Here is a 26,617-nt window from a genome sequence, read left to right as displayed (position 1 = left end):
TTTTATTAGCTGAATGGTTTGTTGAAGGAAGATTGAGGAAACACAAACAAATAATATATAATAATTAAGATTAAGTTTAGTTGTACAAGAATAAAAGAATTTATATAAGTAATTTGTCCATTCAAGATCATCGTTGTTTATTTAATTTAAAATTTTGGGATGATAAATAAGATGGCCCATTTTTTTTTTTTTTTTGTAAGCTTAGGTGGGACCTTCTCATTTTCGAGTTTTTACATGTCCGTTATTCACCCCATTTCCAGGGAGGGTAGCACAAGAATCGAACCCAAGATCTCCGGTTCGGTGAGACTTCATTTCCACGGCCATTGCCACTTGAGCTACCCCATGTGGACAATAAGATGGCCCATTTTTATAATAAAAATTTAAGATCAATTATTTCAATTTTAATAATATACAAACCATTGAATATCAATATTAAAAATCTTAAACCTAAACCTACTGACCTAAAACCTAATCATACTACTCTAAAACCATAAAGCTAAACCTAGTTCCTTAAAACAATATTATTAAGATATAAACCTATTGTTGTAAAAACTTAACATCTAAAACCATTTTCAAAATAGTGACTTCTCAACTAAATATTGTTATTACTTTTATGAATGTCTGGTTTAAAAGATCTTGTATTCTCCTCTCCACAAAGAAATAAATAAAACCTAACATAATAATATGGATGAACATTAGATAGAACTATTATTCTCATCTCCAAAGAGAAAGAAACAAAACCTAACATAATAGCATGGACGTACATTTGCTAAATCCTCGGAACTATAATCCCTACTATCTTGAAGAGCGTCGACAATTTCGTTTCTTTGAAGTCCCTTCCTTTTGTGTATCGCAAGAATAAACTCTGCACGAATTCCCACACAACATTTATGCTTAGGGGGATGAAATATAATAGCGAGAAATTTCTGTTGGGCTCCTCCAGAAGATTCTGTCAAAAAATAAACCATTTAATATGAGCGTGACGTTGAACAAAATATTGTATCAGAAATGAAATGGGATTTTCTGGTTGAAGAGAATGTGAAGAGCAATAGTATAAGTACCTTATCTTTGTGGCAGCTTTTATAGTAAAGGGATAAACCAAAGTGCTTGTGCTCAAATATTGGATCGTTGAAGGGTAGTCTGGGAACTAGGTCATTGCAGTAGACGATTCTAAAATATGTGGGCACTGTTTCGTTTATGTTCTTGTTCATAAACTCTGTGAATGCTTCATCTCCAACTCTTGGTTGTCCGAATGTATAAACACCAACCATTTTCTCCAATAGCGCCTCTTCCTTGTGTATAAATAGTATTACTGGAAACAACACAACCAAGGCTTCACCAAGGCTGTGGCCTGTCACAATGAATTTTGCATTTCTGTGAACTTGTAATAATTCTTTCAATTTCTTATGAAGAACATAATAAGACAAAGGCTTTTCAGGATCTTCTTTATCAATATCAACAGTAGGCACAACACTGTCATAATTACTATGATTATCGAAGATCTAGGGGTTTTGTGAACGATTTGCAAGACCCAAAGCTTCCAGAAATCCAAGATGAACCTTTCCGATTTGGCTGAATTCATACCATGAGAAATCGAGATCTGTTTCCCAGTCATCTGCATTAAATGGCTCTGTTCCTCTGAAGGCTATCACTATTAGTTAGGCGTCCACCTCCTTATCACAAAATATAAAGGCTTGCATTGATTTCTTTTGCAAGTGATCTGATTATATAAAAGTCAATCTTAGCATCAATTAATGAACGAAAAATTATATATATATATATATATATATATATATATATATATATATATATATATATATATATATATATATATATAATATGACTGAATCATAGATTATTGAAGCCAAAGAGTTGCATATATACCATTCCAGCAGTCTAAGAACTCCACGAAGTGCATCTGCAGGATCAGGTTGAAATATTTATTAAATCAAATAGAGTTTTGCATGAATAAACAAGTACTAAAATTCATGGAAACTAAACACTACCTCCCAATGTTCTGTGACTCTGTTTCTGATAACCAATTTGTTTTCATAAGCTATAGTTGAAGCCATGGCACAAAGGCCTGCATAGAACTTTCTCCCGGGTTCAATGATTGAGTCAATAAGTCCCCTAGTTCCACCATGATACAAGTTTACGTGATGCTCAAGAAGGCGATGATACTGAGGAATGTGTCAGACCCTCTTTTCAGTGTTACGATTCTTTGGCTTGAACAAATCAAAACATTCAGCCAAACCCTAATTAATGATGTTGGTTGAGGGTGAATTCCTTATTCAATTTTTCAATATATTAAGAAGAGATCTATGAGAAAGAAACAGACCAATAAAAATCACCAGTCCCTAACTCATGATGTTGGCTGAGGATAAAATCCTTAAATTTAATTCTTAATACTTTAAAATCGCGTATAAAATAAAGAAAAAGATGAATAAAATCACCAGTGAGTGGCCTGAAGAGTGTTTTTAGCAATCCACCATTTCTTGAAAGCAGATTTAAATAGAATTCTATCCAGGTCCCCAAGTTGGCTAATGGTACAACAGCAATCTGGATAAGTTTTATCAATATAAGCGAAAGCCTGATTTTCCAAGTCTGATTCACGTCCGATTTGATGGAGTTGGGGCATTCTAAAACATCAGATCTCAATGCCCCCGTCAAGAAAGGACTGAACAAAACTTGATCTCAATGCCCCTGAAGAAGAGATAGCAGGAAAAGGGAGAAAATGCAAACGCCCAAGAAACTTTATGAGATGCTCGACGAAGGAACTTTACGTTACTTATCCACGTTGCGAGTTATTCCTCCATGTTCTAACAACCATACGTTTAAGAATTTAAATCGACATTAGGTCAGGTTTATGACATGTTGGGCGAAGAAACTTTACGTTATTTGTTGAGAGTTATTCCTCCATGTTCTAACAACCATATGTTTAAGAATTTAAATGGACATTCGTTTCACATGCATAGAGAATTTTTAATTATTTTTAATTTAAGTTTTTTAATCTCTATTCGTGGCGATAAACAAGACCCATCAGAAATACACCTTTCCACTACTATGCCAAGTGTATGTGTAAGGTGTGTGTTACATTTTGTAGTCTTCCCATTATGGTTAATCCTAATAGGTGTCAATTAAAAAATGGCATGGTAAACTTTTAATGGAGCTTTGTAAAAAATTAATTTAAACAAGGTTTAATCATGTGATTTAGATATGCAGGGAAGTTAGTAATGTGAATTCAACCCATTGATATTGTGGCAACTACGAGAATATGTTGGCATCTTTCAATTGAAACCGTCCGATCAATTTTTTTGATTAGTAAAATCATTAAAGTGCCCTACTCCAATAGGAGGGACGCCTATCGGCGTAATTAATATTAGTATTATTTATAATTTTAATTATCGAGCCGATAATAACATTACATTATATAACATAACAACATTACATTATATAACATAACATAACATAACAGGATAATACAAGAACTCAATTCTTCCATACCGCATTGGAGAGTAGCTCTCTACTAACATTACATTATATAACATAACATGACATTACAACAACTCTTCCATACCGCATTGGAGAGTGGCTCTCTACTAATATTACATTATATAACATAACAGGACATTACAACAACTCTTCCATACTGCATTGGGGAGTGACTCTCTATGTAATTACATTCAAATCAAAGTTAACCACCAAAAATTTCATTTCATAAAATGAAATATATTAATATATTTAAAAATCTATTAAACCATATATATTAACCACTCAACTTTTAATTGCTTTAAATATTTTTTAAAGTTGATTTAGCATATAAAAAACCTACCCCATCTTTGGCTATCTCACACAACTCTATATTCAATAATGTCTTTACTCCTCCCTATGCCATTTCCCTCAAAGTTCTTTCATTTTGTGTACAATATAACATAATTAAATCAAGAGAGCTTGATCCCCTCCTTAAGTATCAAGAACGTGTTAGTGGATGGATTCCCTGGTTGACTCGTTGAGCCACCTTCCATTTCCAACCCTCCCAAACCAAACTGTAAGCTTCATCTCTTTCATGCAAATTTTTAGCAATGGAAGACTTAAAAAAAAAAAAACCATATCCTCTTCTTCGAAGAAGCTTCAAATGGAATCTAGCGGTGGTAGGAGGGGGAGGGATTCTCTTGAATCCTGAGGAGCACCAAGTAATAAAGTATGCTTGGGGTCTAGGCAAAGGAACAAATAACATGGCAGAAATGTATGAGCTTCTATTCGGTCTCCAATTAGCTAAGGACATGTAACTCTCCAAGATTGCAATTCTTGGAGATTCCCTTATCACCATTCAACATTTGTACAAGGGTTCTCTTCCAAAGAATGACCAACTGAGTCTTCTTTTTCAAAGAATCTTGAGCATTTTGAATTCCTTCTCTAGCAAGGCTTTCTTCCACATCTTATGGAATCAAAACAAGGAGGTGGATGAACAACCAAACCAAGCTTGCAAATTAGAGACAATACAAACTAAAGTTAATGGCAAACTCAGGTGGAAAGCTATCCCTCAATAAACTCAATGAAGGTATTTTCGAAATAATTCTTCCGGTAAATCACAATTCAAATTCTCGAGTCGACGCGTTTCAATCCACTAAGTGTGGTTCATCATCAAGACTTAGTGGTTCGAAATGTGTCAATTCGAGAATTTGAATTATGATTTACCAGAATAATTATCTTTCAAAATCATTATAAATCACAAAAGTTTGTATTCTCAATGAAAGTCCTTAACTCTTTCATCTCCATGGCTTCTCTTCAAGTTAAGATCATTACAATATATTTTTGGGAGGCTCTACAACCCTTTCTCATTTGTTATATAACCCCTTATGCAAGTAGAATACAAATTTATTAAGATTGAGGTACGAGATTGTTAACAACGTTGAGGTGGTAGGTTGTGGGCATGCATGCCATGCACCTCCACGCTCCTCGCCTAAGGTGAAATATATAGGCAATCACTCTTCCATTTATTTGCATAGCATCGTACCTAATTCATTCATAACTACAAGACTGCAGGAGTTAATGTATCATAAGGGAAATTCAATCTTTGTAGCATGTGTGTCCTCTAGTTTCAGGCTTATAGTCATGGAGGTTGGCCATAAGTTGAAGATGCAAAATAGAGGCCTCTAGTGTCAGATTAGTGTCTTCATCTCTAAGGTTGAAAATTGGGGCTCCTCCTCTATTTCCAAACTTTCTAGCAGTCCGGTAAATTTAAGAGTTAGCTCGGGTCTCTTGATTCAAGTCTTGAATTATGCCTCTTTTGACTCCTTCTAACACTCATTCTTGGCATTGCCTCTAAGTAATTATCCCATGGAATTTTTTGTTGTAGTTTGGATTGGAAATAAGTATTGTTGCCTTTTAGTTTGTTGGTGCTTCTCCAAACAAAGTAAATTCAAGTCTCCCTACCATCATGTGAATCTCCTGTCATTCTCTTTCGGGATAGTAAAGGCTACGTCGAATGGAAGCTGCCATGGAGCATTTTTCTTTCTAATTCGGGTCAGTCACAGAAAGGAAGCACTTATCTTTCGTTGGTCTTGTCAATCTTGTTAAATATGAAGTCAAATGAAGTCAACACAACAACAGTCACCAACGCAGCCTACACCGAAAGCTACCACTGACACCAACCACCTCCCTTGACTTTTTGGCTTCATTGTGCAGTCATGTATTCCACATGAGAGAATTAGAGAATTCTAGAGTTTCTCTCCTCATCTATAAATTTGTAATCTTGCCTGAGCAATCCAAGCAAGGCCAAGACCTGTTATGCAATGTTAAGTGTGATTTATGTTCTCCATTGTTAATGTATTTCTGTTTCAAGATCTGTCTCTGAATTTTTCAAGTCTTGTTTTTTGTCTGTGCTCCTCTACACTCCTCTGAATCCCATCAACTGGTATTAGAGCTAGTGGATGTAAGTTAGAGGATTCAACTGCGCGTCTTATGGCCAGGAAAAGTTGAAGAGTTAAAGAAACCACCATTTTACAAAGATATTCATATTCTCATTTGCAATTGTTGCTGTCCATAGTAAGGTTAGCAGTAAGGTTTCTTTGTTAAGTTTCAAGGAACTGTTGTTGAAGTCCACCCGCTATAACAAGAAGCTAATATTTACTTCCTTAACTTAAATTTTGTGCCTTAACTCCTCTACCTTTCCAACAAATTGCTATTAGAGGCAAGATCAAAAGTTATGTTTTGTCTCCTCTACCTTTCCAACAAATTTGTATCACAATGAGGTTACAAAGAGCCACGGAGAACGGATTAGCAACCGTCCATGAAAGAGGAGAGAAAAAAATTTCCTCTTGGTTGAGCTATAACGCACCTTACAGTGGTATTCAATGCATTATAATTCTAGCAGGCCTAGCAAGAGACGCGTTACGTGTTAGTCCTACGTGGGACTTCTATATCATGGATAGAGTTAGCATGTAGCGCATCATAAGAAGAAGCACGTTAATAGAGAAAATAACTAACGTATTCAAGAGGTGAAATTGTAGTCTGCCAGAATAGCACCGTTGATTTTGTTTTGGTTATTTAGGAGCCTTCGTAACTGGAGACATCATTGGAAATAGTTGCCAACAGTTATTAATGGCCTGCAGTACCACCGTATCACTAAAGGGTCGTGTGCTTTAGCCACCACTGTAAGCAACTAGTCTTCTGCCATCTTTAACAGAGTTGGAGGATTAAAAAATTCAAGCTCGTTTTTTCCACAGATCAGTTGAAGTGTTTCGCAGCAAGACAACCTCATCCAATCAACAAAGCATATATAAGAAAAGGAAAGACCACAGTCATGGGTCACAAAGCACGACTGGAACATATTAAGAAAAGAAATAAAAAAGAAGAAGCAAATATTGTTGCCATGTTTAGAAAGGTTCAGGCCGCAACAGAGGAACTAAGAAGTCTAGCAAAATATGAAGAAGAATTTGGTGCAAGGGGGAGTGACATGCAACAACAAGTTATGTCACAAGCAAAGAAGTCAGTCACAGATTTGAGAGTATATGAGCAAGACTCTAAGAGGAAAACAAAGATTGGATAGTACCACTCAAAAGTGGATTATGGTTGTCAAAACCATAAAATTGAAACCAATTATGCAAGCATGCATATGGGTGAAGAAGATGCAACAAAGATTGAAAAGAGACAGAAGCAAAAGCCTCTGTATGTGAAACAAAGCAAGAGCAAATAAATGCTCAAGGACTCCACTATAATGTGGATGATACAGATGATGGTGAATCCCACTATGATGAGACACATGTGGATGATGACTGCAAAGTGAGATGTGAATTGGTGAATCCAGCTGTAGCTAATGGATTTAGTGAAGTTGAAATTGTTAATGAGCGCATGTATGCTCGAATATCCCACCATAGTGTGGATGAACATTATGTTGATGATATGTGTGGTTTCTTTTTTGAAACAAGGATTGATTGTGGAAATATGATAAGCGTCATATTTGATGAAAAATTAAAGGTTGAAGCTGCCACTATGGCAGCACTATATGAAGCAATTGGAACTTCTCATGAAGCAGTATGTGATCTAGCAGCAGTTGATGATTAAGAACATGATAAAGTGATTGAAGAGTTTTTGATGAGAATATCCACTGATCACATAATAGTGGAAGATAGTTTCAGTGAAGTTGAAAAGAAGGCAAAGAAGGAAGAGGTAGAGCAGGAAGCTCTCACTAAAGAGCATAATAAAGATGTTTTTAACATTGTTTTTGAATATGCAGGTGTTCAAAATAACATGGGCGAAAAAGTTGAAAACAAGGTTGTTAATATATTTGATGCAGATTTGAAGCTCATTGAAGAATGGATTCAAAAACCAATAGAACAAATTGAAGCGAGTCTTAAAGCAATAGCTAGAATAAAAGAATCGAATGAAATGGTGAACATTGATCTTGAGTGTGCAGATTACATGAAAAAAACAACAACACCTGATGATGAAAGTGAAAAGAATGATATGAAATAAAAAGATGAATGCATTGAAACAATTTTTTGGAAATGGAGTCAAGAAGAGATAAGATTTTTCTATCAAGAAATATGGCAGAAATAAATTCAGGAATATGAAGTGCAAGAAGAAGAGAAAATAAGACAGTTTGAAGATGCAATGTTGTGGAAGCAGTCCATGGTTGAACAAATATTTGAAGAGGAAGATGTAGTAGACAAGATCAAATTGTGTTTCAGCACAAATTCAAGAAAAGTAAAAGAAAAATTGCAACAACAACAAGTAAAGGAATATGGAGCCTACAACAAGAAAGTGAAACAAAGAATGAAGCAATTTCGAGGATATAAAATTTGGAAGAAGAGAAAAATAAAATGCAAAATTGTGAAAGTCTTGAGTCATTGTAAGCCTAGCTGAGACATAGACCAGCAGGCATGTTTGAGTGATAATTGAGTTAATTTCTATTGTAAGCCTAGCATACATAGTTGAGTCATGTTTGAGTTATGTTGAGTCATACAGTCGTAATTAAGGGGGAGTGTTAGAAATTGTAATTACTCTCGCATGAGGAGTTGGCTAAAATTAGAGAGTCAGTTAACTGAGTGTTGAGTGTTGAGCATTGAACGTTGAGTCAAGTTGAGTGATGGATAAAGAGTTAAGTGCAGTCCATATTTAGAGTGTGAGTTAACTGAGTTAAGTGTGTGTGCATGTCAAGATATTTTAGGTGAGTCGTTAGTCGAAAAGGTTTAAATACCCTTCACTGGGTTCATTGTAAGAATCAAGTTTTGTGTGATCAATAGAAGAGTCACAACTCGTGTGATTTGTGTGTGATTTATGTTTTGTCTCCTCTGCCTTTCCAACAAATGAGGAGCTTAAACACAAATTAACACACAAAACATATGAGTTGCAGCTCTTCTATTGACCACACAAAACTTGATTCTTACAATGAACCCAGTGAAGGGTATTTAAACCTTTTCGACTATCGACTCGCCTAAAATATCTTGACATGCACACACACTTAACTCAGTTAACTCACACTCTAAATATGGACTACACTTAACTCTTTATCCATCACTCAACTTGACTCAATTCTCAAGACTCAACACTCAGCTAACTGACTCTCTAATTTTAGCCAACTCCTCATGCGGGAGTAATTACAATTTCTAACAACAATTACTTCCTGGAGATTCAGACGACTGTAAGGCTCACTCTTCCAGGGAACTCGCAAAGCACGCCATCTCAGAGAGGCCATCACCAATTTTACAGTTCACGAGTTTGGTATTTTCTTTGAATTAATTTCGACTATGCTTTTTGACACCATGTCTGGTATGGAGCTTTCAATATAGCCTCAAGTTGTAAGATTCGTATCTTGCACTACTGTAATTTGAAGCCTGTATATTGATTCTCGTTTTATGGATTTTTAATATGAGTGCATGGGATGTTTCTCATTAAGAGTGTATGGAGTAAGGGTTTCGAGCCTCGTGGCTCTTATTAAAATAATTTTGATATTTTTATTTGGGATTAAGTTTAAATTTAGTATTTAAAAAAAGAAGAAGGAAGGAGGTTGATTGTTTGTTCCTTTATTAAAGGAGATGGATTTTGAATTTCTATTTTAAAAATGTGTAATAAGCTTTATTTTATAAGTGGAGTTTCATTTTTTGGGTTTGAATTCTATTGAGAATGGAGACAACAACATTAACTGACATGGGGAAGTTGAGCGGGGCTAATTTTTTCCTATGGAAATCACAGATGGAGGATATACTAATTTTAAAAGATCATTGTTTGTCGATTGAGGGCACAACAAGAAGCCCTCATCGATGACAGATGAAGAATGGAATATGCTAGATAGAAAGGCAATTGCAACAATCCGCCAATATCTAGCAAAGAATGTGTATTTCAATGTGTCCGGAGAAAAGACAACAAAAGGATTATGGAAGAAGCTCCATGATCTATATGAGAAGAATATGACATAAAACAAAGTGTTCTTGATGAAGAAGCTTTACAATATCAAGATAGAGGAGGGTGCTTCAGTTGATGACCACTTGAATGAATTCAATATTATTACTAGTGAGCCTATCTCTGTTAAAATCATTTTAGATAATGAAATTAGATCTATCTTGTTAATGTGTTCTATGTTAGATAGTTGGGAAAATTTAATTGTAGCTATGAGTGCTTTAGCACCTGTAGGGACCCTGATGATGCCAACAACATTTTAATGAATGGGGAACTATGACGCAAGTCAATTGCGGAAAACCAAGGAGGAGAAGCTCTAGCTATAGCTGATTGTGGTAGGAAAATTGATCGAGGTCGACAACGACAATCAAGATAGAGAGGCTAATCGAAATCAAGGAGGGGCAAGCTCATTTGATTTCATTGTGGCAAACTTGGGCACATGAAGAAAGAATGTCAAGTCTAGAAGAAAGGACAAAAGGATCAAAGACCGACCAGTACAAATCACAAGCCATCCAACACAAATGAAGGTGTGACCATTGTTGTAGTCACAAATGGTGATATGTTAGTTACTGTTTCAGTAGAGGATGCATGTTTATATGCATCTAGTAGTAACTTCCATTAGATCCTTGACTCTGGGGCATCTCACCATGTAACACCATGCAAAGATAATTTTGTTACATATAATCTTGGTGATTATGGTAAAGTGCATTTGGGTAATAATCATTTTTGCAGTATTGTTGGAGTGGGAGATGTCCAGATCAAGATGAAGAATGGAAAAAATACATTATTGAAACAGGTTAGGCATGTACCAGAAATGCGCATGAGTTTGATATCTATGGTACGACTGGATGATGAAGGCTATTCCACAAGCATTGGAAAATGAGGTTGGAAAATTAGCAAAGGAGCATCGGTGATGGCCAAAGGACCCAAGACATGAACATTATATACATTGAAGGAAATGATAGGAAAATTATATTTGGATGTTGTCACAAAAGAAGGAAATTCAGCAGATCTATGGCATAACTTGGGTCACATAAGTGAGAAGAGCTTAAAAATCCTCGTTGGTAAAAATTTACTGCCAAGTTTGAAATCCTATAATCTTGATCTTTATGAGCATTGTATAAATGGTAGACAAAGAAAGGTTTCATTCGTTAGAGGTGGCCACGACCAAAAGAAAAATTTGTTAGAATTGATACACTCAAATTTGTATGGGCATGTTAACATCAAATCATTAGGAGGAACATCATATTCTATAACATTTATAGATGATGCATCCAGGAAGGTTTGGGCCTACCTTACGAAAAGTAAAAGTGAAGTGTTTGAAATATTTCAAATATTTCATATTGTTGTTGAAAGAGAGACTAACAAATTGCTCAAGTACCTAAGAACATATAATGGTGTAGAATATTGTGCAAATGTAATTAAGGAATATTGTAACAAGTTCGGCATAAAGCATGAGAATATTGTTCCTGGTACTCCTCAACAAGTTTGGCATAAAGCATGAGAATATTGTTCCTGGTACTCCTCAACATAATGGTGTCACAGAAATGATGAATCACACCATTATGGAGAAAGTGAGGAGTATGTTGTCAAATTCTGGTTTGGAGAAACATTTTTGGGCAGAGGTTTTAAGGACAACCTACTATATTATAAATCGACCTCCAACTATAGACTTGGATGGCGGCATCCCTGAAGAAGTTTGGACTAGTAAGAAGTTGAATTATTTTCATTTGAAAATCTTTGGATGTGAAACATTTGTACATATTCCCAAGGAAAATAGAACTAAGCTAGATGATAATTATATGAAATGCATTTTTCTGGGATATGTAGATGAAGAATATGGTTATCGTCTATGTGATCGAGTGAAACATAAAATTATTAGGTGGAGGGATGTTATATTTAATGAGTCAGAAATGTTTAAGAGGATTGTAGGCAAGGTGGAGGTCAAGAAATTTATTGATAGGTTTGAAGAGCAACACGAAAACATCCCACCAATGCAAGAAAATGGACAACAAATTCAAGAGCAAGAAGGACAACGAGTGGAAAATAATGAACACAAAGAAGGAATCTTGCAAGAACCTTTACAAGAGATTCAACCTGATAATGCACCACTACAGTTAGTTCGAAGACCTTCTAGGCCTTATAAGCCTTCACAAAGATATCCTCCTTCAAACTATATTTTATTGATTGATGAAGGTGAGCCTGATTATTTTCAAGAGACTTGTAAAGTTGAGCACAGTAAAGAATGGAAGAAAGCAATGGAGGAAGAGATGAACTCTTTGCTAGAAAAATAAAACTTGGGAATTGGTAAATATCCAAAGAGGTAGAAAGGATTTACAAAACAAATTGGTGTACAGGATTAAGCATGAAGGTGACGAAAAGAAGGAGAGGTATAAAGCAAGGTTGGTGGTGAAAGGATTTACCCAAAAAGAAGGTATTGGCTTCACTGAGATCTTCTCACCTGTTGTCAAAATGTCATCCATCAAAGTCATTATTGGTCTTGTTGTTGCTTTAGAATTATAATGTGAACAATTAGATGTAAATATTGTTTTCCTTCATGGTGAACTGGAGGAAGATATTTATATGGAGCAGCCATAAGGCTTCATAGAAAAAGGCAAAGAAGGCGTAGTTTGTAGGTTGAAGAAGAACATTTATGGGTTGAAACAGGAACCTTGACAATGGTATAAGAAACTTGATTCATTTATGTTGGAACATGTTTTTCACAGGTTGGAAGCTGACCATTGTGTCAATATCAAAATGTATGATCAAGGAAAGTATATCATATTATTGTTGTATGTGGATGACATGTTGATTGTTGGGCATGATAAGGATATGATCAATAGGTTGAAGAAAGATTTGGACAACAAATTTGCAATGAAGGATTTGGGTCCAACACAATAGATATTGGGCATGAGGATCATGTGTGATAGGAAAAAAAATTTTGTGGTTGTCACAAGAAAAATAATCAAGAAGGTGCTTAATAGGGTTAATATGAATGATGTCAAGCCAGTTGGCACACTCCTTGCAGCTCAAATCAAGTTGAGTACTAAGTTATGTCCTAGTGATGACAAGGAGAAGGAAGAAATAAGCATGGTTCTTTATGCTTCAAGACTTGGCAGCTTGATGTATGCCATGGTATGTACACGACCAAACATTGCATATTTAGTGGGAGTAGTGAGCATGTTCCTTGCCAATCTAGGCAAACAACATTAGCAAGCAGTAAAATGGATTTTGAGGTATCTCAAGGGTACTAATCATTACTGTTTATGTTTTGGTCATAATAAGGCTGTGCTTGAAGGATTTATAGATGTAGATATGGCTAGAGATATGGACACTAGAATGTTCACTACAGGTTATTTGTATACATTTACAGGTGCAACAATAGCTTGGGTATCAAGGCTACAAAGAATAGTAGCTCTCTCTACAACGGAGACAGAGTACATAGTTGCAACATAAGCTTGTAAAGAGATGTTGTGGATGCAACGATTCCTAGGAGAGATAGGAATAAAGCAAGACTAGTATGTGTTATATTGTGATAGTCAGAGTGTCATTCAATTAGCAAAAAACCCAACATTCCATTCAAAAACCAAGCACATTGACTTAAGGTACCATTAGATTTGGGATGCGTTGGAGGAAGGGCAATTGTCCTTAGAAAATAACCATATAAATAGGAACCATGCTGATATGCTCACTAAGATTCTACTAAGAAATAAACATGAGTTATGTAGAGGGATGGTAGGACTTGGTGTGACTTGATTCATGATTCTTTATTTGACTTAAAGTGGGATAATGTTAAATATGAAGTCAAATGACGTCGACACAACAACAGTCACCGACACCGCCTACGCCTAAAGCTACCCACTGACACCAACCACCTCCCTTGAATTTTTGGCTTCATTGTGCAGTCATGTATTCCACATGAGAGAATTAGAGAATTCTAGAACTTCTCCCCTCATCTATAAATTTGTAATCTTACCTGAGCAATCCAAGCAAGGCCAACGCTTGTTATGCAATGTTAAGTGTGAATTATGTTCTCCATTGTTAATATATTCTTGTTTCAATATGTCTTTGAAATTTTCAAGTCTTGTGTTCTTTCTATGCTCCTTTGCATTCCTATGAATCCCATCAAATCTAGTTATAGTTATATTTGCGTTCAACTTGAACTTCTTTATTGGGCCTACTACTCCATTGTATTCTATTTGAGGAATTATAGAAATTGGTAAATCTCAACCTCCCCTCGCTATCGGTGGTCCATTCCCTAGGATCTTGGAATTTCCTTATTTGGTTATCTCGGTGCTTGATCACAAGTTCCAATTACATTTTGGGATCACAATGGAGAGTAGTAGTTGTAACCCCGAGAACTTGGAGGATTCATGTGGTTTTTAGTACTATAAATCAAAGATCTTCACATGTGATTTCTTCACCAAATTTCACTTGGCATTTGTGTACTTCCTTAAAATTACTTCAACGAGCTTTACGATGGATCCAATAGTGTTTCTTTTTCCATTTACTGCTTTAAAGTCAAAATTATTTTTAAAAGATTCAAAATTATAAATTTATATTAGTATCTTAGAGTCTTCTTAGAGAAGGTTTATTAGTATTTTTAGTGTTTTTATTATTAGAAGAGCTGAGGTTTATTTGGATTCTATTACTAATAAGATGAAAGTTAATTATTTTTCAGAGATTATATTTAGTGATCATTTTTATTTTTTATAGTAATATTTTCTTAAAGATAAATTGTAAAATTTTGTAGTTATTATTAAATAAAAATTTTAAAATTGATTTTTAAATCAAAAAGTGGTGTTCTCATCTTTATCTATTTTTTGGAAAAGCTAAAATAAAAACTTGTTTGAAATCATAATCTTAGAAATTAATACTATTATAAACAAAATATTAAAATTAGATATTGAAATGAAAAGTGATGATAGCAATAACGTTTTTTATCATAATCTTGGAAATTAATACTATTATAAACAAAATATTAAAATTAGATCTTGAAATGAAAAGTGATGATAGCAATAACAGTTGGTTTTTTTTTTTTTTTCTTTAAATTAAAATTGTTTCAAACCTTAACCTTGAAAACTAATAATGTTGTGAACCAAAATCTCAAAATCATATTTCCAATTGGAACATGGTGATACAAGTCACACATTTGTTTTATCTATTTATTTTGGGCTTAAAATTGTAACATTTTAAAACCATAACCTAAAAAATCAACATATAAAAATGTTTATTATAAACAAAATATTAAAATTAGATCTTGAAATGAAAAGTGATGATAGCAATAACAGTTGGTTTTTTTTTTTTTTTCTTTAAATTAAAATTGTTTCAAACCTTAACCTTGAAAACTAATAATGTTGTGAACCAAAATCTCAAAATCATATTTCCAATTGGAACATGGTGATACAAGTCACACATTTGTTTTATCTATTTATTTTGGGCTTAAAATTGTAACATTTTAAAACCATAACCTAAAAAATCAACATATAAAAATAAACATTTTAAAGGAAATTAACGAAGCTATTAACTTATCAAGTTTTTTTTTTTTTTTTTAAAATCATATTTAATACTTATTTTTACTTCTAGATCAAAAATGGTGTTACTAGTAGCCTTTTTTTGAGTGTAGAGTGGTTAAAATTGTAACTTATCTGAAATCATAACCTCGACAAAGTGATACCAAGCCTTAAAATATACCCCAAAACTAAAAGGTAATGCTACTTTGACTTTTTGGGTTAAAATTATGAATAAATTTAAATTATGATCTTGATAACTAATCCCTAGAAAACAGAAATTATAAAATCAATGGTATTATTTGAAAATTTTTAATTAATCTATTATTATTTTTTTAAACAATTTACATAATAGAATACTAATTTATTTTAACATCAAAGAAGAATTAATTGATGGGAAAATTTGTAAATAACTCTTTTAAAGAAAAATAAAAACAATTGGAAAAAAGTAAATCAAAATGAAATTAAAAAGACTAAATTTTAATTTAAAAACTCAACAAATAAAATAAAAATAAATAAATGAAATAAATAAAGTTAAAAAGCAATTAAAATATTAAAAAAATGATTAGTAAAAATAAATTAAAACATTTTATTAAAAGAAATATAAATCTATGTTAATTTTAGATCTATCAAGTGTCAAGAAGGATTAAATCTCTTTAAAAACAAATTCTTTTTAGAGTAGAAAATTTGAAAAAAAGACTTGCACCTTTAAAGTAAGATTTGCTCGTTATGTGTGTTAACTTTATATTAAACTTGGAAGGAATCAATGAATACTTGACAATTATGGGGGGACAAGGGGAGGGGGGGTTTGTAATTGTGCCTTTTTAATTATTTAGCTCAACTTAATTTACTTTCTCAAGTATTTCTTTTGCAACTAATGGCTTATGTATGAGTTCAACTTTTAATTATTCCTTTTGCAGTTACTAGAGAGATATTTGCAAATATAACATAATTCAAAAGCATTCACACAAGAGAGACATTCAACATTCAACACATGAAGATAACAGATATAAGTGGAAACCCATAAAGGGAGAAAACCATGAATTTTTTACTAAATGTGATGTGAAGGAAAACTCCTACTCCCCTATTATATCAAATTTCTTGTAGGCTCCAACTTATAGGAGGTCGTTACCTCAAGTTTTTTGCAAGCTTCAACCTACAAGGAATCTCCAACTGTTGATTTGGGGTAGCATCGGATGTGCTCTAGCCACGAAATTTGGTGGAGAGGCTAAGGCACATGAGATCTCCAATACCCAGAAAGGGTTTGGGCAGATTCTAAACCGTTCGGGAGATATTAAAATAATTAATATTTTTAATGGAGCCCCTAAGTCTAAACTTAAGGAAATTAAAATATTAATGTGAATTAATATAAAACTGTGTTAGAATGGTCCAAAAGTCATGGATCAAGCCAGATCTAATCTTAGCCATTGATTAGGGACTTAATCTCGGCTGTTGATCTGTCAACAAGAAAAGTATAAGAGGAGGTTTGAGGGTCACTTGGAGAACACACCAAGAGATCAAGATTTCGACTTTCTAGGGCTGGGTTTGCTGAGAAAGTTGAGAGAGTGATCAGAGTTGCAGTTGAGGGGCAGTGAATACAGAAGCAGAGAGGTATAGATAACACTGGGAGGATCAACACAGTAGTTGGAGAGAGGGACGCAGAAATAGCCAGGGTTAGCCAGTCTTGTGCTGGAACAGCCGGAACTGTCAGAATAGTCGGAACTACTGGGAAAGCTGACACAGAGGGCAGAAGTCGGAACTGCTGGGAATAGCTGGAACTGCCGGGAACTATCAGAACAGCCGGGAAAGCTGACGCAGAGGGTAGAAACCAGAACTGTCGGGAGAGCTGACGTAGTCCCTAGAGGCTGATGTTGGGGTTTCATGGGGCAGATTGGAGCTTTGGAGCTACCAGAGTCTTTATTCGGGGTTTCAACCGGAATATCTGCTTCCGAGTAGAGAGGTACTACTGCCGAGATTTTTCTTTGTTGGGTGAGCCAGATTTAGCACCCAGATTGTATTCTGAAACTTCTTAATAAATCAAACCCTCAGATAGCTGCACCAGTTTTCCCGCATTGGGTTTTTCTGGGGACATTAGTCCAAAAACAACGGTGTCACTTGTGTACTTGTTTCTGTTTCCTTCAGTTGATGATATGTAATGTGTTGAGCATGTACTTGTATTTATTTCTAGTATTTACATGGTAAATAACTTGTTAATTAATAGAACAAGTAGGTAGGAATAAATCAGTAAAGTACATGAAGGGTTTCTAACAGCTAGACTTAGAAATTCAAACACCAAATCCACAAATTTTCTATGAGAAACAACCCTTAGGAAGCACCTACCTCAACATGCTACAACCTGTTTTTTATTAAGCTGCAACTTGAAAGGAGACTATAATCTCCCAAATAGATTACAAATCTGATTTTCTAGTTACCTAATATTTATCTTTGTTCTGAAATAAATTTATGTCCTCTTTTCTGTTGCTTATCCTCTCCGCTTCTCTTCTTTAAATCCACTCCTCTTTTGCTACTCTTTCCCTTCTCTCCTTACCAGGTTGTTCATACACACTCTCATACAAATGCTCATTCAAAGAGCTTCTATTTCATTCAAAGTGACATCATTTATATACAAACAATTGTTGACTGTTGTATTCCATGCAGGAATCTTATTTGAAGAGTTATCACCTGGTCTTCTAGAGTTGTTCACAATCCGCCTCTTCATTTCCGAATCTGAAATTTAGTTCAAGAATTATGTAATATTTAGAAGATGTGAAATAATATAAGCCAAAAACAATGATTGCACTATATGGCTTTGAAATGTAAATTCAACATATATTATTAAATGAAAATATCAAGTTATCTAAACATTGTTCTTCAACTCTCATGTGCCATGTATTTAATTTGTTTATAAAATATGTATTGTTCCTAACACACCATTACATCAGCCTTACATGTCATCCTTTCAATATACATAAATATTCTTTTGCAACGATAGTCAACCTTTACACATCACATCACTTAATTAGCCTTTCCATATCAACCAATCAACAACATAAAACAACATTGCAACATCAAACAATCTTAGCATCAAACAACCTTAATATGATTCATGGCCATTTGACATCAATGCCAACAAGAATTGCACATCTACCAATAAAATGTTTTAACCATAAGAATTTGTTTATTTTCATTTTCTTTATATAATATATACATAGTTGGCATCATAGAATACCTGTTAGACTTTTTGGATGGTTTTCTGACACATTTTTTGATAAAAAATTTGCATATCCATTAGGAATTTGTTGGAATCACATGTTTGAGTTGTGAACTCTCAACAATTCAAGTGCCCCGGGGGGTTTTTATCATGTTGAATTCATAAATGTAGTCAGAAACCCAGTTTAAACAACAAAAATGAAGATTTGACCCAAAAAAATCGTCAGATTCTAGCCAAATACTTCAAAAAGTCTCATAGATAGACAACGTCGTTGGTTGACATTGAAATATTTTATTTATAACTCAAAGTCCATATTAAATTTTCTTTTGTTAGTAGTATGTTTTTAAATACACATCATTCTCATATTGAGTAGTGGAAAGCATATATGCATGGGACATAATATATATTTGTGTCTGCACACTTATTGTTATTAATATTTTTTTAAATACTACATGTCTAAAGGGTGAGTGCATGGAGCTGGTTTACACTTTTTGGCAAAGGGAGGGCACGTTTGGGTGGCAAAAGGGAGCTCAATCAAGCCATTTTGAGTGCTCGATTGAGCTGCTTGAGGGCTAAGAGAGAGGTCGATCGAGGGTTAAAACAAGTCCTCGATCGAGATATGAGAAAACCCTCGATTGAGCTACAAGCTCGATCGACCTGTTAAGTTTTATTAAAAGCCTCGCCACGGTCTATGTAACTCATTTTGCACAAGATGCGAGGGATAAGGAGCTTGAACGAGGGTTTTCAAGCTCGACTGAGCGTTTCAAGCTCGACCAAGGGTTTTTTGACGATGGAGCCACTCAACCCAAATGCCCAATGACCCTGCCAACTTCCAAGAGGCCCAAGCCAAGGTAGGTTTCCTATCTTTTTTGTCTTTTTTATTTAATTTTTCTTGCAAAATAAAATAAATTAATTTGAAATAAATACCCACCATACAAAAATCACAAAAACAACCACGAAAACCACCATGAAAGCCAAAAAATACCACTAAGAAAACCCTGAAAAACCACAAAAAACAACCTAGAAAACTACAAAAAATCATGATATAAAACTACAAAATATGACCAACAATACCCTTGAAAACCACCAAAACAAAACTATAATTTAGTTTTTAATTTTTTTTCATTTCATTGTGTAAGTTTTCAATAATTGTAATTCGTAAAAACTATATTTTCTAATTCTTTTAGGTTTTGAAGTTTTTCTTCGGAATTTAGTGAAATAAATTAAAAAAAAATGATTTTTTGTTATTTAAAACGCATTTTAAATTTCAAACAAATTTGACAAAAATTATGCCCCAAAAAACTCCAAAACAGAAAACAACGAAACTATAAACAATAAATAAATAAGAGCTTGAGATTGACATGATGAATATGGTTGTTCATAGTAAACCTCTATTTATCAAAATATATATATATATTTTCATTCTTTTATTTTAAATTTAAATTAATTTATATTTTATATATTTTTGAATAATAGATATAGTTTAATTTCTTTAAAAAAATTAATTGTACATAAACAAAATATTAACTAAATTAAATTATAATATATATATATATATATATATATATATATATATATATATATATATATATATATATATATATATATATATATATATATATATCACAAAACATAAAGTTATATATAACATAACTAAATACCTACGACATAACACAATTATATATATAGTTTTATATAGTATAATTATATAACTAGTAATTGCACCACATGTTGCAAAGAAAACGTCGTAAGACAATAGCATAGAAGATAATGTATGTGCATTTTAAGTCATTTTTTATGTCAATTCTAGCATGTTGTCACAATTCTGTTTTTGTGATGAAGAGTATAGAATTTTTAGGGTGGTTCTATGTGCAGTAAAATACTTGTGAGTTCTAGCACTATGTATGGGGTTCATTTTCAAGATCTGTTTGTCCAAAGTAAGGAAGATTTCAAAGGTTTTCTACAATAGGCAAAAGACTAGGTTGCTGCACTTTCCATTGGCCATGTCTCTTGAAAAAAAAATCATCTTAATATATTCTAAACTCTACATTAATATAAAATATATTATACAACTAGATTGAAATGATCTTTAAATTGGATCCACCTGTTTGTCATACCTTTTCAACCTTCTTTTACACATTTGGGACTTAAAAATCATTCTTTTTACACATTTGAGACTTAGAAGTCACTTTATAGTTAGATTGAAGTTCAAATTTTGTTTTTCTATCAGATTCAATTAGGTAGCCAAAGCACACTCAAAAAGCAGAGTTGCAGTACCATGTATTTAATAAACTTATTTAACACATCATATCCACATTAGTTGGTTAGGAAAATTTTGGAAATTATATTGAATGTATGATCTCATCCGCTTCAATTTAATCATTGCACACATAGCCCTCTAATTAGATAAACTATGAATTTCAACATATAAGCTCTTGACATTGAAAATGACCATCCTTAGTCATTATCACGTATAGGTTATACCTTGATGTTTAGTTTATTGAAATTGCTCAACTTTAGTCTGCACAACATAATTTGGGATTGTTTCGCCTATCACTGAACGTTCTTCAGGACACAAATGTTTTGAGAAAAGTATATGAAATTCTTCAAGAGAGTGGTCTCAGAACATATCGTTGTGGAGTTGTGAAGGCCGTACTTAAAGAATTTCCAGTATTGTAGGAGCTATAGAGGGGTTTCAATGTCTATGAACACCTTGCACTCTAAGATTGAGGACATTGTCTGGTACTCTCTTTAGCATTTAAAAGGGTTATCTTTTATCCCCCAAGTCAAAGTTTAAATGTCAGGATTGATCACCTGCAACATGATGGCAAGAGTCCAATTTTTATGTAGACTATTGATCCTATGTGCAACTTATAAAATGAAGAGGGTGAACAAAGAAGATAAGAGGCTAATAGTGTTCAATGCATATATAAAAGGTCAAAATCTGGACTTCGTATTAGTTATACAAGGAAAATTATGGCTTTATTTTTAGTTGATGCATTGCTTTGATGTTTTGATTGGATATGTAAATTAATTTGTTATGTAGTAGAAAATACCAAGGTAAAAGAATTTTAGGAGAGAAAAATTGAGAAACTGTATGACAATAAACATAGATTGAGTGCGTTGTACAACGTTTCTCTTCATAAAATTTTGGAAATGATGGATTTCCATAGTAAATCATAGCCATAAAAGTGATTGCCTAGATAGTGATACTCATAGGCATACATTCCAAACACATTGAATGAGACATTAACCATATAAATTGTTTGTAATTTTCTCCACCTTTGTCTTAACACAACCCGCTTCCTTGAATTTGGAGTATGTGGACGCAAGCGAGTTAGCCCTTGAAGTGACTTCATGATGTCTGCTTTCAGTGGAACAAAATATAAAACAAAAGATAACCAATCTGTGGCTATCCAAACATAGTTGGTGCTCAACATTCCAATGTCCTTAACTTCAGGAAAAAAAAGTAAGACGTTGACCAACATCTGAATACATATGGACTATAAAAACTCGTGTATCCATTAAAGCCAAGACATTACCCATCTTGCATTAGAGAACTCTAGGAATCATAACAGCCTTCATGCTAATCTTAGTGCCCACACTTGCCAGAGAATCCCCAAATGAAATAATTCCATTTCTCCCATAGTCGTTATCTATATTAACAATGATAACTCTCCAACCATAAGAATCCACAAAAGCCGCAATTGATTCCATTTGAAGAACATCACTGTGGATCACACGGATAAAATAAGGGTTTTCATATGATGTCAAAGTTGAATCATTGACAACAAAGGAAAAAATTGGTATTTGAATTCCATTTTCTATAAGACATACAACATGAGCAAGGTCAGAGTATTGTGGGCCAATAAATGTGACCATGTCTATTTTCATTAATTCCAAAGCTGCATCATTGCATAGAGAACATCAGAAATGGAATTTTTCCATTTTATAATTGGCTACAAGGTCTTAATTGGGAGTGCATAGTTTTTAAAAGCAGAGACAAAATAAACATGATATGGATTTCCATAGTAAATATCACAAAACTTGACCATCAAACAATCCTAAACCCACACAAAACCCTAACTTTACTTTGTTGGCACAAACCTTCATTGATTTTCTGTTTTCATAAGCCAAATCCTTCCTTTAACTAACTTGATTATGAACAATATAAAATGACAACATCTTCAAAAGCATTATTTATAAATCATAATGTACCAAAAATAGATCAAACGAAAGGTAAGAGTTGTGGCTATTTAAGAAAACATGGCATGCAACAACTGATTTATTACATAAAGGCAGTCATCAAAGTAACTCTTGTCATTCAATCCAAAAGCTATCCCATCTATATTATGATAGCCAAAAGAGTTTTGGGTTTATATGGGATTGATTATCATTTTTGGCTATATATTCTAGAGGGGTAACCGACAAGACCATTCGCTTTGACCAGTAACCAATACTACACAAGCTTGTACCAACTACATTGATAATATCAAAAGTAGAACTTATCAAGTCCATGTTTTTGTTTAACTGTACGGGGCCTGTAATGCCTTCCAAGTAAGTTTGCAGTATTATCTTTCGTAACAATGCTCCTCCTTCAAAGACCTTCAATGCTCCTAGTTCTGAATTGCTTCCACCAACGCTTGATGGCATAAAGTGTTTTGAAAAAGAGATCTTTCCTCCTTGGTTCAAGAAGGCATTGATAGAATGGACAATCATCAATACTCTGTCATAGGCATACATTCCAAATGCATTCAAGGATACATTAACCATATAAGTTGTTTGTAATTTTCTCCACCTCTGTCTTAACACAACTTGCCTTCTTGAATTTGGAGTATTCTTCTTTTTCTACTTATACGTTGAAGGCTCTCCTTGGTCAGTGAGCTTGAAGAATATTTTAGCTTGTGAATATCCAACCCTTATGGTGAAACGGTTATACTATGAATTCTTTTCAAGGGCACTTATGCCCCATGAACATTATTGACCTATTAGGCTTGACATAAAATGTGAGTTCATCAAGTTTCATTGATTGGAGAAACAACCACATAGACAAGGTGATTTCACACAATCCCATATATATAAGATTTCTCTGTTGATTTCTTGTTGCAAAATCTAATATCCATACTATGCATTTTGTATTTTGTAGGTAAAGGCCATTGGGAAGGCAGGGAGCAATTTCATGAGAAAGGAGCTGAAGATGTCGAACATGTATGACTACATGTTCCATATCCTTAGTAAGTATGCCAAGTTGCTAAAATAAAAACGAATGATTCCAAAATGAGCTAAGGAGGTGTGTATTCAATACATGTTGTGTTGCAAAAAGAATATAGTTGAGAGAAGGTTCATATCAAACCAGTCCCTAAGTTACAAACACTTAAGGAAAGTCCCACTCTTTTCTTGAACACAAAAACAAAGATAACAAGGACAAAGATCTTGAATTGATTGCTTAAAGTACTTAAATATTTGTTAGAAAATTGAGAATCGGGATTTCCCTATCTACAAGTTAGAGAACTTGTTACTGCACTAACCAAATAGATCCTTTCTGGTTATTCTCATTTAACTAAAACAACCCTAATTCTCATGAAAATGAATATGGGAAGGCGATAAGCATTAATTTGAACCAATAACCACATGTTTCTTGTTGTCTCCCAGCTGCAAAGTCTATTTGATAGTAAATTTGAGCGTATTTATAAATGTCATTCTAACATGTTTCTGGCGTTGTTTGATACAAAATATACATTGAAGGCTCTGCCTGGTCAGTGAGCTTGAAGAATATTTTAGCTTGTGTCTATCCAACCCTTATGGTGAAGTCATTATACTATGAATTCTTTTCAAGGGAACTTATGCTCATTGAATATTACTAGCCTATTAGGTTTGACAGAAAATGCGAGTCCATCAAGTTTGTCGTTGATTGGAGAAACAATCACACAGACAAGGTGATTTCACACAATCCCATATATATAAGATTTCTCTGCTAATTTCCTGTTGCAAAATCTAATATCCATACTAGAAAGAATAGAGTTGAGAGAAGGTTCATATTAAACCAGTCCCCAAGTTTAAAACACTAAAGGAAGGTCCCACTCTCTTCTTGAACATAAGGATAAAGATCTTGAATTGACTACTTAAAGTACTTAAATACTTGTTAGAAACTTGAGAATGAGGATTTCCCTATCTACAAGTTAGAAATCATGTTACTGCACTAATCAAAGAGAACCTTTATGGCTATTCTTGTTTGAATGAAAACAATCCTAATTCTCATGAAAATGAATATGGGAAGGCAATAAGCATTGATTTGAACTAATAAGCATGTGTTTCTTGTTGTCTCCCAACTGCAAAGTATATCTGATAGTAAGTTTGAGTGTACTTATAAATGTCATTCTAACATGTCTCTAGTATTGTAAGATAGAAAATATGCGTTGAAGGCTCTGCCTGGTTAGTGAGATTGAAGAATATTTTAGCCTGTGACTATCCAATCCTTATGGTGAAACAATTATACTATGACTTATTTTCAAGGGCACTTAGCCCCTTTAACATTACTGGCCTAATAGGCTTGACAAAAAATGAGAGCCCATCAATTTTTTAGTTGATTGGAGCAACAATCACACAGAAAAGGTGATTTCACACAATCCCATATATATAAGATTTCTCTGTTGATTTCCTGCTGCAAAATCTAATATCCATACTATGCATTTTGTATTTTGTAGGAAAAGACCATTGGGGAGGCAGGGAGAAATTTCATGAGAAAGGAGCTGAAGTTGTCAAATGTGTATGACTACATGTTCCATCTCCTCACTAAGTATGCCAAGTTGTTGAAATGCAAACCAATGATTCCAAAATGAGCTAAGGAGGTATGTACTCAATCCATGTTGTGCTCCAGAAAGAATAGAGTTGAGAGAAGGTTCATATCAAACCAGTCCTTGAGTTACAAACACTAAAGGAAAGTCCCACTCTTTTCTTGAACACAAGGACAAAGATCACAAGGACAAATACCTTGAATTGACTGCTTAAAGTACTTAAATACTTGTTAGAAACTTGAGAATGAGGATTTCCCTATCTACAAGTTAGAAAACTTGTTACTACACTAATCAAAGAGACCCTTTCTGGCTATTCTTGTTTAACTGAAAACAACCCTAATGCTCATGAAAATGAATATGGGAAGGAAATAAGCATTGCTTTGAACCAATAACCATGTGTTTCTTGTTGTCTCATAGCTGCAAATTCTATCTGATAGTAAGTTTGAGTGTATTTATAAATGCCATTCTAAGATGTCTTTGTTGTTGTCAGATAGAAAATATACGTTGAAGGCTCTGCCTGGTCAGTGAGATTGAATAATATTTTAGTCTGTGACTCTCCAACCCTTATGGTGAAACCATTATACTATGACTTCTTTTCAAGGGCACCAATTCCCCTTGAACATTACTGGCCTATTAGTCTTTACAGATAATATGAGTCCATCAAGTTTGTTGCTGATTGGAGAAACAATCACACAGAAAAGGTGATTTCACACAATCCCATATATTTAAAATTTCTCTGTTGATTTCCTACTGGAAAATCTAATATCTATACTATGCATTTGTATTTTGTAGGCAAAGGCTATTGGGGAGGCAGGGAGAAATTTCATGAGAAAGGAGCTGAAGATGTTGAATGTGTATGACTACATGTTCCATCTCCTCACTGAGTATGCCAAGTTGCTAAAATACAAACTAGTGATTCCAAAAGAATATAAGGAGGTATGTACTCAATCCATGTTGTCCTCCAAAAAGAATAGAGTTGAGAGAAGGTTCATATCAAATTAGTCCCTAAGTTACAAACACTAAAGGAAAGTCCCACTCTTTTCTTGAATACAAAGACAAAGATCTTAACTAACTTCTTAAAGTACTTAAATACTTGTTAGAAACTTGAGAATGAGGATTTCCCTTTCTATAAGTTAGAAAACATGTTACTGCACTAGTCAAAGAGACCCTTTCTGGCTATTCTTGTTTGACTAAAAACAACC

General features: G+C 33.9%; 1 pseudogene; it reads right to left on the bottom strand.

Moving 5' to 3' along the window:
• Nucleotides 1–769: 769 nt before the first annotated feature.
• On the bottom strand, nt 770–9,199 carry LOC149226462 (triacylglycerol lipase OBL1-like; annotated as a pseudogene).
• Between the last annotated feature and the right edge of the window lie 17,418 nt (nt 9,200–26,617).

Source organism: Pinus tabuliformis, chromosome J, assembly GCF_031772625.1.
Source record: "Pinus tabuliformis cultivar Carrire ecotype Pingquan chromosome J, CPIR1, whole genome shotgun sequence".
Taxonomy (NCBI): domain Eukaryota; kingdom Viridiplantae; phylum Streptophyta; class Pinopsida; order Pinales; family Pinaceae; genus Pinus; species Pinus tabuliformis.
This window is presented reverse-complemented; position numbering and strand designations above follow the sequence as displayed.